The following is a 15,999-nucleotide window of genomic DNA, read 5'->3' as shown; positions in this document are numbered from 1 at the left end:
GCGTTTTGCAAGAATCTACTATTAAGCCATAGATTTCTCTATGTTCCAAGATGTATCTTCTCAAAAAAGGGGGGAAAGGGCATTAAGTACATATTTAGTCTCCTTAAGAAGCCACCAGATTTGAATATATCAACAGACATGTAAATCCTTTGTTAACATTCTCCATAAACAGTTTCTATGTGTGAGAACCTTGTGAGAGTCTGCTACAGTTTCAGTTTAGAGTAGTTGATCACTGTGTTGTTTTTTTTTTTCCACATTAGTTACTGATGCTCAGTAAATTCTATTAGCTGGATCCTCTCTTGTGGGAAAAATGTTCATACCTTTGCAGACCTAAGCTGGGAGCTGGGCTGCCTGATCCCACTGACAGCTACCGCTCTATTCATACAACAAAGAATGTGACAATAAAGAAAAGACACCTGCCACTTCTGATTAGGAGTTCTGTGTTCTGGGCAAGACAAGTTCTAGGTTGTCTACCTCAAACAGATAACTGTCACTTCTCTAAAGCCTCCAAAGCCAGAAACAACCTCACATAAGCAGGATTTCTTTTCCAGGACACACAGGGCAAAAGGCGTCTAGGGGAAGTCAGAATGGCATTTCTTTATCCTGAGCCCAAAGTGGTGTTGCTTTTTCCTCTGTTCTACAAAAACAAATAAGAGAAACCCCCAGAAGTAAAATATAATATACATAATTTGTATTTCATTTCAACATATTATAAATAAGTAAATACTAAACTGTTATTATAAAATTGTATTGTTATAGAAAAGGCATAATTGACTTCATTACAGACTAAGTTCTCAATTCAGAAAGCCATCAGTTTCAGGGAGAAATCTATCCACTGGCTCACACTGCCAGCTCAAGAATATACTACTGACCTGAATTTCAGGCATCATGCCTATGATAATTACCATTCACTGAGTATCTGTGTATTTATAATACTTACAAAAACTCTACAAAGTACCTATTAGTCTCACTATATAGATATGAAAACAGGAAAAGAATAGTTATTAAGTAATTTGCCCAAGGACAGAGAGTTAGTATACAGTTGAGGCAAAACTCAAAATCAACTTAACCAGACCCCAAAGATTTTGCTTTTTCCACTATGAAATGATGCCTCTCAAAAGGAATATATATAGTAATAACATCTAACATTTACTGAGTGCTTATTTTGTCCTATGTACTTTACACTCCATTTCACATAACCCCAAAAACATGAGCTAGAACTAACATTAAACTATTTTTATAAATGAAGAAACAACAGGATGCTAAATGACACCCTAGGTCACAAGACTAGTACGACAGTTCGAACAGAGAGACCACATCCTTAACCACTACACACACACACACATATTTGCTGCCAATCATTAAGCTCATTGCTTAGCAGGCACTGCGTTACATACTTTTCTTTTTCTTTCTCACAAGAACCTCCAAGAACAACTAAACAAACTCTAGATTTCTAAAGGTTCAGCAACTACTGTTCCTCTAAAACAGCCTTTTACTTCACCATTTCAATGAATTTTAAGATGGTTTGTTTAACAGAAAAAGTAACTTAAATCTAGAAGACAAATTTAGAGAGTCCTCAATACATTAACAATATCTTTACTATGTTGCCACAATTTTATCAATTGTGCAGTCTCCCCTCATCCTCAACTAAGAACACATTCTAAACCTACATGATTAACTCCGCTTTTCCTTTAATTAATGTAATAGTTAGAAACAGATCGTTATTATCAGCGTTTTTGTCATTCTGTCACTCAGTCCTGTCCAACTCTTTGTGACCCCATGAACTACAGCATGCTACGCTTCCCTATCCTTCACTATCTCCCAGAGTTTGCTCAAACTCATGTTTATTGAGTCAGTAATGCTATCCACCATCTCATCCTCTGTCGTCCCCTTTTCCTTCCTTCAATCTTTCCTAATGAGGGTTTTTTCCAATGAGTCAGTTGTTCACATCAGGTGGCCAAAGTATTGGAGTTTTAGCATCAGTCCTTCCAACAAATACTCAGGACTGATTTCCTTTAGGATTGACTGGTTTGATCTCCTTGCAGTCCCAGGATTCTCAAGAGTCTTCTCAAACACCTCAGTTCCAAAGCATCAGTTCTTTGGCACTCAGCTCTCTTTATGGTCCAACTCTCACATCGTACATGACTACTGGAAAAATCAAAGCTTTGATTATATGGACCTTTCTTGGCAAAGTGATATCTCTGCTTTTTAATACATGGCTAGGTTTGTCATAGCCCTTCTTCCAAGGAGCAAGCATCTTTTAATTTCATGGCTGCAGTCACCATCCACAGTGATTTTGGAGCTCAAAAAATATAAAGTCAGCCACTGTTTCCACTGTTTCCCCATCTATTTGCCATGAAGTGATGGGATCAGATGCCATGATCTTAATGTTTTGAATGCCGAGTTTTAAACCAGCTTTTTCACCCTCCTCTCTCACTTTCATCAAGAGGCTCTTTAGTCCTTCTTCACTTTCTGCCTTAAGAATGGTGTCATCTGTGTATCTGAGGTTATTGATATTTCTCCCAGAAATCTTCATTCCAGCTTGTGCTTCATCCAGGCCGGCATTTCACATGATGTCCTCTGCATATAAGTTAAATAAGCAGGGTGACAATCTACAGCCTTGACATACTCCTTTCCCAATTTGGAACCAGTCTGTTGTTTCATGTCCAGTTCTAACTGCTGCTTGTTGGCCTGCATACAGGTTTCTCAGGAGACAGGTAAACGGTCTGATATTCCCATCTTTTCAAGAATTTTCCATAGTTTGTTGTGATCCACCCAGTCAAAGGCTTCAGCATAGTCAATGAAGCAGAAGTAGATATCTTTCTGGAATTTTCTTGCTTTTTCTATGATCCAACAGATGTTGGCAACTGGATCTCTGGTTCCCCTGCCTTTTCTAAATCCAGCTTGTACATCTGGAGTTCTCAGTTCACGTACTATTGAAGCCTAGCTTGAAGGATTTTGAGTATGACCTTGCTAGCACGTGAAATGAGTGCAATTGTGTGGTAGTTTGAACATTCTTTTGCACTGCCCTTCTTTGGAATTGGAATGAAACCTGACATTTTCCAGTTCTGCGGCCACTGCTGGGTTTTCCAAATTTGCTGACATACTGAGTGCAGAACTTTAACAGCATCATCTTTTAGTATTTTACAATAGTTCAGCTGGATTGATTATTAGCACTTACTATTTGACTATTTTTCAGTTGCTTTGCCAGGAGTCAATTAGTTGCTGCTGCTGCTGCTGCTGCTAAGTCACGTCAGTCGTGTCCGACCCTCTGCGACCCCATAGACAGCACCCAACAGGCTCCTCTGTCCCTGGGATTCTCCAGGCAAGAATACTGGAGTGGGTTGCCATTTCCTTCTCCAAATTAGTTAGTTAATTGGAATTAAAAAGGAATTAAGTAACTCATCTCGGAACCACACAACCAGTAAGTAATGAAAATGAGAAGGAAACTCAATTCTCCTCCAAAGTACCACTCTCAAATTATTTCATGCCTTAAAATCTAGGGAATTTATTACCAGAGATGTATCTAGATGAAGAAAGAGGGGGAAGGACAGAGCAATCTTATATTCGAGAGTAGGAAAAATCTTGGACATAAGAAACTAGTCATTCCATATCTGAATTATTTAAGAAACACTTAAATGATTAATTGGGTAACAACAAAAAAGTACAAGAACATGGAAACGAGATAAAAACTAAAAATTTCTATAAATGGTCATGTCTTTCCAATTCTGAGAAAAATGGAACAAACAGGATATGTCACAATTTCTGAAAACGATCTCCCCAAAGTGGAAGAAAAACCATTAAATACTTGCCTAAAGGTAACAAAGAATTATTTTTAATGTGCATGACAGACTCATTAATTCAAGCATTTACTGGAAGTCCATTATATACTTAGCACTCTAAGCTGGAGGATGAATCAAACCTGCGGGTTCTTTTAGGCCCTGATACCTGCAACAACACAGAAGATCCTTGCAGCTTCTCCACTGCCACATATGCTTTGGGGATTATTTGATATCTTTAAAAATAAACGAAAATCTCAGCACTTCCAAGTAATTCTCCCTACTCTCCAAAAATACTATTTAGACTCTTGGAGCAAACCATTTACCCAACCCACTTATGGAACTTGACACAAAATCAAAATGAGACTATTTTGAAGCATAAGAATTAGATGGATAGCACTAGTTCCATGTTAACAGGTTCACAAATGGAAGCATAAAATAAAGTGCACAATAAATGTAATGTGCTCAAATCATCCTGAAACCATCCCACACAACCCTAGTCCTTGGAAAAATTAACTTGCTCAAAACCGGTCCCTGGTGCCCAAAAGGTTGAGGACTGCTGAGAGAGGAATTTAAACAGCTCCACTTAATACTGGCTCTTACAGCTGCAAGTTACAAAGCATGCAGCTTCTCTGTAAACTTAAACAAAACAAAAATCAGTCTTATCTGAATTGAAATAAGGCTTTCACAACTTCAGTCACTAGGATAACAATTTCCAACTCTATACTAATTTTTACAAACATAAGATGAAACCAAAGATACAAAAGAAAGTTCCAGTCAAGTTATACTAAGCTAAATTTCAATACCAAAACCAATTCCACCAGGAAGTTATAAAATACTTTAAAGAAGTGAGTATAGTGATCTAATTGGTTGCCAAAGTCTGACTACTGTTACATTTTAAAGTCACCATCAAAACATCATATATAAAAAAGCACTCCATCTAAAATCATGGAACAAGTACAAGTAAACGAAGTGTTCACCCTAATTCTATCAATTAATAAGTTAAAAGTGGGTGCAGATCCTCCAACATGACAGTCTCACTCACTTATAGTTAAGTTGGGAAGATAACTCTGCTTGCCCTAAGGCATTTTTATTTTACTACACTGTTAGATTTGAGTTCAGTTACCTGGTGGCTCAAACAGTAAAGCGTCTGCCTGCAGTGTGGGAGACCCAGGTTCGATCCCTGGGTTGAGAAGATCCCCTGGAGAAGGAAATGGCAACCCACTCTAGTACTCTTTCCTGGAAAATTCCATGGACTGAGAGGGTCCTCAGAGCCTGGTAGGCTACAGTCCATGGGGTCGCAAAGAGTCGGATACGACTGAGCGACTTCACTTCACTAACCAAAGGTATTTTCTTTTCATCTACTTAATCCAGTCACAGATGAGATAATAGAGACATGAACAAGTATTTCTACCATAAAAAAAATGTCTCATAGGTTATAAATACAAAATAAAAATTGACTATTCCTAAAGGGTCTGAATAGGCCCAGACAGTGAACTCATAGTCATAAACACAGTAATGCTACTTTATTCAGGCAATCCCCTCTTGATTCCCAAAGTCTACATTTGGGAATTTAACAATTGCAAGCCAACAGTCAAAGTGAGAAGTCAAAGGTCCCCCCCGCCTTAAATCCTCCAGCTTATATTTTTAACACACAGCTAAATGTTATTTGTTATACTTTTTCCCTAAAGGTAAAAAATGAGGCAGGGATTCTCTCCTGCTTCTGAACAAAGGAATTCAGATAAAAACTCATCTATCTGATATCAAAATTACCACTCTAAATCAATTTCTACAAATGGGAAGCTGTCTCCAAGAAAAATCAACAAAGAAACCAGAGTAGTTAACTTGACATCTGAACTTCTCTTCCTTTTTTTTCCCCCAAAGAGCAGTAAATAACATTCCTCCCACTAGTCAAAGCCCACCTCAGGGCCTTAAATTTTCTGTCCCTGACTTTATTTTTTATTTATATGTGTTGTTTAAGTAACTTGTACCTGATGTGCTAAATATCACTAGCTTTTTTATAAGAGTACTAAGCATACAAATTCAGTAACACCTGATATCACAAACCAGAAGATGAAAGCTTAAAAAATGGAAGGATGGGGTCTTTTACAACTTGTCATAGTCTTGTCAAAATACATCAAACTTCTGTAAGCCAAGAACATATCTCAGTGTGTTCTATCAAGAGAATGAGGAAAATAAATAGCTGGAGAAACACAGAAATAAAACTCACATTTGACATATCCAGAGATAAAACTCAAACACTACATCTGAAGTAGATCCTAATCTATTATGTTTTAGATATAGCTAGCTAGTAATCACATATTGCACTTTGGGAGAAAAAAATTCTCAGGCTCCTCCTTGCTTCACAAAGTACAACAGTATTCCAAACTCCAGGTCACACTGAGATGAACTCACACATGTACAAAGTTCATGCATGCCCTAACAATAAGGAGTACCCAGGGAGCAAGGCTACCTTGGCAGAGAAGACATCCAAGAGCATCACAGTAGACCAAGGTTGGCTTCTATGAAAATGATATCCTCATCTAATTGCAGTTAAAGGCATTTTCCCACAGAGTAAATACTAACTTCTGGTGCCTATCTCTTTACTTTCTGGTTTCTAACCAATAATGATTAAAAATCCCCCAGGGGGACTGCTGTCCTTTCAATTCAGATCCAATATGAAGTAGTTTCTACCTTTCAAATAAGAAAAATATAAGATTAGCATACTTCCAATGCAGAGTAACTACTGGGGGCGGGAGTGGTGAGGGGCGGAGGGAGAGAGCAGGATGGGAGAGAAGCAGGGAAAAGTTTAATCCAGGCAATTAAGAAAACTCAGCAAAACCCATGTCTTAAATGGTTTTCTTCACATATATTTTTAAAACCAAATCAGTAAACAGTAATTAGTCTGAGATAAGCTCCCAACTTCTTCAGCCAAAGAACAACATAATTTAGTACCAGGAATCCCAGCCCTTGTTACAATTTCTAACATCATACAGACTGTATACAACTATGTTTTAACCTTATCTCATTTCATAGATAACCTCTTGCTTGCTTGTATGAATGCTCAGTCATGTCTGACTCTTCGCAACCCCATGGACTGTAGGCCACAAGCCTCCTCTGTCCATAGGACTATCCTGGCAGAGTGAGTTGCCATTTCCGCTTCCAGGAGATCGTCCCAACCTAGGGATCAAACGCCCTATCTCCTGAATGGTAGGCAGATTCTTTACCACTGAGCCACCTGGGAAGCCCATTTACCCTGTTGCTGCTGCTACTGCTGCTAAGTCGCTTCAGTCGTGTCCAACTCTGTGCAACCCCATATACAGCAGCCCACCAGGCTCCTCTGTCCCTGGGATTCTCCAGGCAAGAACACTGGAGTGGGTTGCCATTTCCTTCTCCAATGCAGGACAGTGAAAGGTGAAAGTGAAGTTGCTCAGTTGTGCCCAACTCTTAGCGACCCAATGGACTGCAGCCTACCAGGCTCCTCTGTCCATGGGATTTTCTAGGCAAGAGTACTGGAGTGGGTTGCCACTGCCTTCTCCGATTTACCCTGTTATACATATCCAAATCTTAATGAAGTACTTTAGGATCTCCCTTAATCTGAGTATCTGAGAAAATGAAGTACAACAATAGGCCAGTCAACAAATATTTATTAAACAATAATTATGTGCAAGGCATTCATATAAAGTTTAAGGCCGGTCAATGCTTTTGGGGTGTGTTGCTACCCACTAATATAAATAATACCTTTCTTACAAAATGTCAACATGTCTGAAATTAAAGCTCCTACTTCAAATGACACAAGACAGTTAAGATAAGCAAGTGTTCATGAAAGTGTGGTTGACCCATCCCTCAAAATGTGGAAAATATTACTGAGATTTCATTCTGACAAGAAAATGAAAACTTATACCTAGTTGTCTATGTAATATTCTGTAAACTCTGCTGTATAAGGGTACATCAGCATAAAAATAATAACCTTTGCTTTGATGAAATGAGTAAGCCAAAGAAGCAATATTAATTTGAAGGCATACATGTCTATTAATAGTACAATTTAGAATGTAATAAGTATCACATACTGTATGTTTAATGTGGTAGTTGTAATTTTTAAAGATTTAAACATTCAGGGTCTAGTCTGTTGAAAATAAATAACAGTTACCATTTTATTACTATTATTTACTAAATGGTTACCATGAACCAAACAGTATTGGGCATTTTAGTTATCTTTTTGTTTTTTGTTGTTATGTTCACTACAGTCACTGAACTAATTGCACTCCCACCTTATAAATGAAGAAATACATTCAAATGATTAAACAATTTGTTCTAGTTAATATAGCTAATCAAACATAGAGACCAGATTCAGAGCAACCAAACCAATCTCACTTTATAGCAGTCTGTCTCCTGCAAGGATGGCCCATAGGTTGGGTGCCTGGTGTTGGTCTGGGAAGTGACCAAATTAAAAACATGCCTGACTAGTTCCCTGACCAAAGTTTCCATCTGAATGAACTGTGGCTGTGGCAGGGTCATGATTCATTGCACTGGGGGGTGGGGGAACTATTCTGTTCTTACTTCTGTGTGGGGGGCTTTCACTTCTTGCAAGGAAAAATGCAATACTAGAATCCTTACTACATTTCACAATTCATCCTTACTAGTACTAAAGCTCAACAATTTTTTCCAACATTTGGGATTCCCTGGTGACTCAGATGGTAAAGAGTCCGCCTGCAATGCAGGAGATGCAAGTTCGATCCTGGGTTGGGAAGAACCCCTGGAGAAGGAAATGGCTACCCACTCCAGTATTCTTGCCTGGGAAATCCCATGGACAGAGGAACCTGGCAGGCTACAGTCCATGAGGTCGCATAGAATTGGACACAACTGAGCAACTAACCCTTTCACTTCACTTGGCTCCTCGTTTCTGTTCTCAATGAATTAAGAGCCTGGAAATGCGGAGAAGTGACTTCAACAGACCTTCCTGAAACTCCAACTGACATGTGCAGCATAGTAAGAAATAGAGGAAGTTAGAGATCAAGCAGCTATCATTAATGAAACACACTAACATCAAGAGAACCACAGGGAGGGATATTATCATCTACAAAATAAACCAGTAACATAATTCCTTTTGATACTGAACTACAAAGTTTCGCAGATAATCGATCTTTGAAGATGTACTTAACTTATGAAATCTTTAGACCATTTGGTCTAATACCCTGACCACTTTGGGAGAAAACTAAGTCAACACCACCTGCTTTGTTGTTGCTATGAAATTGAACTTCTATCTTCTAATCCCAAACTTTATAGTCTGGCCCATCTTTCCCTTATTAATATACTTGCCTTCCTAGACTTTTGCTAACTCTCATGAGCCAAATCTGACCCTTTCCTTGTGTACAATGAATGCTCTTGACTCAGCTTTTCTCTGTTATTCTAGGAACACCCTTGGTTATAACTCCAAACATCTTGTAGCAATGTTCTCTATTCACTGGCTGATAAAGACCTGCCAGGCAGTCAACAAAATGATCACGGCATGCCAAGCAATTATAAGAACAGAGTAAAGGAAAGGAGAAAGAAAGCAACAGGAATGTGGGAGGGAAATGAAGAAGAATGCAATGTTCCATGATCTGACTGACCAATCTGTTTTTTCTCAATCAGTATACATATACCCTCAAGCACAAACTGAGGCGTGCTGGGGATACACTAAGACAATGAAGGTGTCTCAGACATGGGGTCAGTCCTCTTCATTCACCCCAGTCTTCCAAAATTAATAGACCCGCAGGATTTTTTTTTCTCTTCTGAGAGTGAAATATTACTACATTTATATAACCAGTATGCAATAGAAGGCAACATTCACATGACTTCTTTTATAAAACAGAGAATTTAAGAAATTTCCAAGTTGCTCTGAGGTATATTCAAAGGGTAGTTTTACTCTCCTCTGTCTGTGAGGCTCTTTTTAGGTAGTTTACTGCTGCTGCTGCTAAGTCGCTTTAGTCATGTCCGACTCTGTGTGACCCCACAGACAGAGGCCCACCAGGCTCCCCCATCCCTGGGACTCTCCAGGCAAGAACACTGGAGTGGGTTGCCATTTCCTTCTCCAGTGCATGAAAGTGAAAAGTGAAAGTGAAGCCGCTCAGTCGTGTCCAACTCTTAGCGACCCCATGGACTGCAGCCCATCAGGCTCCTCTGTCCATGGGATTTTCCAGGCAAGAGTACTGAAGTGGGGTGCCATTGCCTTCTCCGTCAGGTAGTTTAAGAAGCCCTATTTTATACAAATTTGGGAGGGTAACATCCCAACAGTTTGATCTGCTTGACTAACAACCTTTCCAGAAAGAGTAGATCACTCCCTCTGCAGTGTTTATACAACATTTTACATTACTTTATATTCTTACTTAAGCATTTATCAATCACATAATAACTTATGTGTCTACCTCATCAATTACAACTAATTCCTCCTGGACAGCAACCATATGTCTATTTGTCTTTTATTTAGAGTTCCTAGGAAAATGTCAAGAACACAGTACACCACCTGACAATATCACATTTGTTGGGATAAACTTACACATTTCAAAGACCAAATAACTTCTCTCTAGCAAGATCATGTCAACACAGAATCTTTTAATATGTTAATCACATTAGACAACCCATACAAATACCTAACCCAAATCTACTTTACCACTATAATGGGATTTGAAATATTAATCCACTTACCCATAGTCAAGAAACTACATTCCATAAAACAAAAGCTGAACACTTACTGCACACAGTTCTCTTATATACCCTTTCAAAGCAGAAAATTTCTGGTCCTGTATAAACAAAACTATGATTAAAAACCTTTACAAATGATGACTGTCATTCTGTTCATCCCAGTACATCTTATTAAGGACAACAAATCTTATGATACAACAAATCAGAATTGCAGTGTGTTTGATCACACAGAGTCAGACACGACTTCTAGTGCTATCCTTTAAACCTATTTGGTTCTCCAGAGGGCAAGTATAACTACATTATGCAGAGTCTCAAAGAAAACTTTAATTATTTCGGTGGGAAAAAAGGCTACAATGCCTATGATCTTCCTAGGTTTTCAAAGATGATCAGAATTCTCAAGACAGCGTCAATGAAAAATGAATAACTACTTTCAAAAAGATAAGCAACGTTTTCTCCCATGTTTTAAAAAGGGTTCTATTTAATTTTGTAGAAAATTTGCATATTCTAATATTATCATCTGAAAAATTTAATGTCATACATTTTATTAAACATGATGCATACCTGAATGTACACATTTCCATTTATAAATATACCACAGGCTACCAATACGGTGACTAAGTGGCATTTTATTAATGCCCCTACAGTACTGACAAAAACACAAGTAATAAATACTTGATTAATTAAGTCAACAAATATTTAAGTTTCTTCTTATATCCATACACTGTTCTAAGCATAGGCTATGACAAATCTAACACATAAAACTCTTGCCTTTTGTAGCCTTTAGTTTTGTGAAAAGGCAGAAATTCAACAAATAAACCCACAAATCTATACTCATCAAATGCTGCAAGTAGAATGAAGGAAAAGAGTCAGGTGATATTAGTGATGGCGGGGGTTGGGGAGTAATCCCGCTTTAGACTGGAACACTAAGGATGCCTCTCTAAAAACAGGACACTTGAGATTAAGATTCCACATTCAAAGATTTGAAGAAAAGATAATTTCAGGTTATGGGAACAGCATGTGAGAAAGTTCTAAGGCAAGTTTCAGAAATTGAAGAGTCAGCATAACTTGATCACAGAAAAGCAGAGAAAGAGTAGATTTCTTAGAATCTGTTAAGGGACAAGATTGTATTCAGCTTTTTACCACATTTAAGGATTTAAGGTTTTACTCTACGCACACTAAAAAAATCTAAAATGAAGCATTATAGGTGAGGTGTATGCAAGAAAGACCAATATACAGAATGCCAGAAGGCCTTGGCCCTACATCAAAAGCTTGGTAAATAAAGGTACACCCAGACTTCAACTTAACATGTTAAAAGGTATTTGTGTTATGTTCGCGTGATTCCCTATTTTGAACAACTTTTTCAAATAATCCATCATCTACCAGACATGATCACACTCCTCCCTTTCCCTTTACAATTCACATTAGCAGAGATACAGCTAAGCAATAAAGTGGTTAACTACAAAGGCGAATAGAACTACATGGATATGCAAAAAGATCACAAATAACAAATGTTGGGGAGGATGTGAAGAAAAGAGAACCCTTCTACACTGTTGGTGGGAAAGTAAACTGGTACAGCCACTGTGGAAAAGAGTACAGAGGTTTCTCAAAAAAACTAAAAATAGAACCACCATGTGACCCAGAAATTCCACTCCTGGGTATGTATCCGGAAAAAAGCAAATCACTAATCAGAAAAGATACATGCCCTCCAATGTTCATAGAAGCATTATTTACAATTGCCAAGATACAGAAACAATCTAAGTGTCCATCAATAGATGAATGGATAAAGGAGAGGTGGTATGCACAATGGAGTAATACTCAGCCACGAAAAGAATGAAATCCTACCATTTGCAGCAACATGGATGGACTTGGGGAGCATTATGCTAAGTGAAATAAGTCAGAGAAAGACAAACACTGTATGGTATCACAAGTGGAATCCAAAGTATAAAACAAACTAGTGAATTAAATAAAAAAAAAAAACACCCAGACACATAGGTAGTGGAAGGGAAGAAGGAAAGGCAAGAAAAGTGCAGTGGATTAAGAAGTATAAACTATAATACTATGTACAAAATAAATAAGGTACATGGATATACTGTACAGTGTGGGGAATATAGCCATTATTTTAAATAATTATAAATGGAGTGAAAGTGAAAGTGAAGTGAAGTTGCTCAGTCGCGTCCAACTCTTTGCTACCCCGTGGACTGTAGCCCACCAGGCTCCTCCATCCATGGGGTTCTCCAGGCAAGAATACTGGAGTGGGTTACCATTTCCTTCTCCAGGGGATCTTCCCAACCCAGGAATCGAACCCACATCTCCTGCATTGCAGGCAGACACTTTAACCTCTGAGCCACCAGTAGAACCTTTAAAAATTGTGAAATTATGTTGTACAACTGAAACATATAATTTACCTAAATATTGTGTATCAACTGTACCTCAAGGGAACAAAAGGACATGGAAATGTAATGACAAATTGGGAAATCACCCTCTGCATAACTAAACTCAGTAGTTCTTCTGAAGGTTAGGGTGGGATGGGAGCAGGGCTCTATGCAAAAGATACGGACATTCTGAAACTGCTTAAATTTTAACCATATGAATCCATCACTTTTATAACAAAACAACTATCATTATTACATCTCTCACTAGGAAGCACCTTAAACTGATGTAACTTCTTGCCAAAACATCACCAAGCGTTTCAGAAATTTTTTCCTCTTAATTTTAATGACAATGAAAAAGTATTAGCCATTATTCTGTGAGATTATCCTCACATCTTCATCTACCTGAAACTCAACTATGTAGAAATTTCCTTGGGAGTTTCTACCTGCAATAGTCTATTTGATAAACATTTTTCATTTTTTTTTCATTTTTCATTATTAAATGAAACATTTTTCATCTCCACCAAAACGAGTTTGAGCTTTACTGCCCCCTTAAAAATCCAGAGGTCAACATCTAATTCTACTGAAATTTTTTTTATTTTTAAAGTAAAGGTACACTGTTTTCCACCTGCAAAAATCTGTCATAGATAAACATCCAATAATACAAGAAAATACAATGACAAGAACACTAAATTTGCTTTCAGTGGAGGTGGTGGTGTAGTCTCTAAGTCATGTCCGACTCTTGTGATCCCATGGACTGTAGCCCACCAAACTCCTCTATCCATGGGGATTCTCCAGGAAAGAATACTGCAGTAGGTTGCCATTTCCTTCTCCAGGGGATCTTTCCGACCCAGGGACCAAAACGCATCTCCTGTACTGCAGGCAGATTCTTTACCACTGAGCCACCATGGAAGCAAGGGAGATCCAGATTCTATCCAACAGTAAGGAAACAGTTCCACAAGTTATGTGGTATTATGCTGCCAAATAATTGTCACAGAAAAATATCCAAAATACACTATCTATTGCAAGCTCATTTCTTTTATTTTTAAATGTGTGTATTTAGTAAACAATAAATGAGGAGATTTCACTTTTTACTTATACTCTTAAATATGTTACAATGATTACATACTACCCAGGATTTTAAAATAAAGGTGGAAATTTTCAGGAAATAATTATTTGAATGTACAATTTTACATCTTTTTAAAAATTCATTTCAATAAGTAAAACCTAAAACAAATAAAATTCTAAATTACCCTTCAAGTACTTTAAGCACCATAGTTTTCAAAGCAAACTGCATAAAATTTTCTGCCTCTAAGCTGGATATTTTCTTAGTGAACAGTAGCTAGCCAATAGGCTCTGAAGTTAGAGCTAAAAGACTGTAAGGCATCTCCAGGTCTCCTTACATTTCCCAGATCAGTAACAGCCGGATGGCCCAGAGCGCTGACATATCCCTCCTGATGCCTCCTATTTCTACAATCATGTTTCAGTGGAGGCCATCATGAACCTTAAGCAGTCAAGAATCACTGCTTTATACAGAAAACAACATGAGCAGGCCAAGATTGCCACCATAACTCCACCCCAACCTTGAGTGACCTGTGGGATCAACTTCCACACCACTAAGGCTGAGCATCTTCTTAAATAAGCTGGGAATTCTTAGCATACAACTGTCAAGATGAGAAACGAAATACCCTGACTACCACAAACTGAAGAAGTAACCAAAGAGCAGTAGATCATACTCAGGGTATTGGGTCTACAAATAAATCCTGAGGGGAGTACAAGAGATTAACACTGCAAGGCTTCATGAAACTTCTCTACTACAAGAGACTCTAGATTAGAACAGCTGCCAGGAGACTTCAGATTTTAAAATATTTTTAAGATGGAACACCACAGGCCTATCTGCTCAGCCTCAGTCTACTATTAACTGTGAATAGTACTTAGCATCTGGAAAGAGGAGAGGAAGTAAGGGGAAGAGGTGTTACATGCAGGGAAACTTTATTTTTAACTAGATATACTTGTGTATTTATTAAACATTTTACCAAGAGAAAATGCTCATATGGTACCAATGTGATTTTTAAAATTCAATTAAGACTGAAAATATAAATATTCTTAAAAATCATACACAAGTTAGTGTGAATAAGTTTAACAGAAGTTTTCTAGAGGGAATGTGGTAAAGAGCAGTGACTGATAACAATTATATGAAATGATGGGATAATAAATACTATGTTCTAACATAGGTCAAGCCCTACTCCAAGCCCTTTTTATATTATATATATCAACTTCTTTAATCATCACACATTATAACCCTTCTTTTACCAAGAAGGAACCTGAGGCACAAGAGCTTATTTTAACTTTCACAAGCCACAGTGATTAAATGATGGAAGCAGGATTTTAACAGTCTGATTCTAAGGGACTTCACTAAGACACAATGTCTCTCACATTAACGGTAAGAGGAAGATAAGAAAAAAGAAAGGCGTGAAAATAATAACATAACAAGAAAATGAACAACCTCATTTAAAAAATGGGGTAAAATAGATTATCTCAAAGAACTTAACAGATAGCAAATAAATATATAAAAAGATGCTCCACATCTAAGTCATCAGGGAAATGCAAACTGAAACAATAAAATACCTCTATACACCTATTAGAAGGACTGAAATCCAGAATACTGACAACACCAACAGCCAACAAGAACATGACATAACAAAAATTCAGTTATTTCCGGCAGGAATGCAAAATGATATGGTCATTCCAGAAGACAATTTGGTGGTTTCTCACAAAACTAGCCATATGATCCAGTGATCACACTCGTTGTTATTTACTCAAAGGGATCAAAAAGTTATGTCCACACAAAACCTGCACATGTATATTTGCAACAGCTTTATTTATATTTACAGAAATGTAGAAGTACCCAAAATTCCTACAGTAGGTGAATTCATAAATAATCCAGACAATGCACTATTAGTAAGTGCTAAAAAGAGACAGCATATTAAAAACCAGAGACATCACTCTTCTGACAAAGGTCCATCTAGTCAAAGGCATGGTTTTTCCAGTAGACATGTACGGATGTGAACTGAACCATAAAGAAGGTTGAGCACCGAAGAATTAATGCTTTGGAACTGTGGTGTTGGAGGAGACTCTTGAGAGTCCCTTGGACTGCAAGGAGATTC

The 15,999-nt window shown here is 37.8% G+C and overlaps 1 protein-coding gene across 2 annotated transcripts in view; it reads right to left on the bottom strand.

Moving 5' to 3' along the window:
• RABGAP1L (RAB GTPase activating protein 1 like) overlaps nt 1–15,999 on the bottom strand; it is a 721,006-nt gene that overhangs the window by 678,253 nt on the left and 26,754 nt on the right. The window lies entirely within an intron of this gene.

Source organism: Capricornis sumatraensis, chromosome 14 (genome assembly GCF_032405125.1).
Source record: "Capricornis sumatraensis isolate serow.1 chromosome 14, serow.2, whole genome shotgun sequence".
Taxonomy (NCBI): Eukaryota; Metazoa; Chordata; class Mammalia; order Artiodactyla; family Bovidae; genus Capricornis; species Capricornis sumatraensis.
Note: the sequence above shows the minus strand (reverse complement) of the source record. Positions and strands in the feature narration are given on the sequence as shown.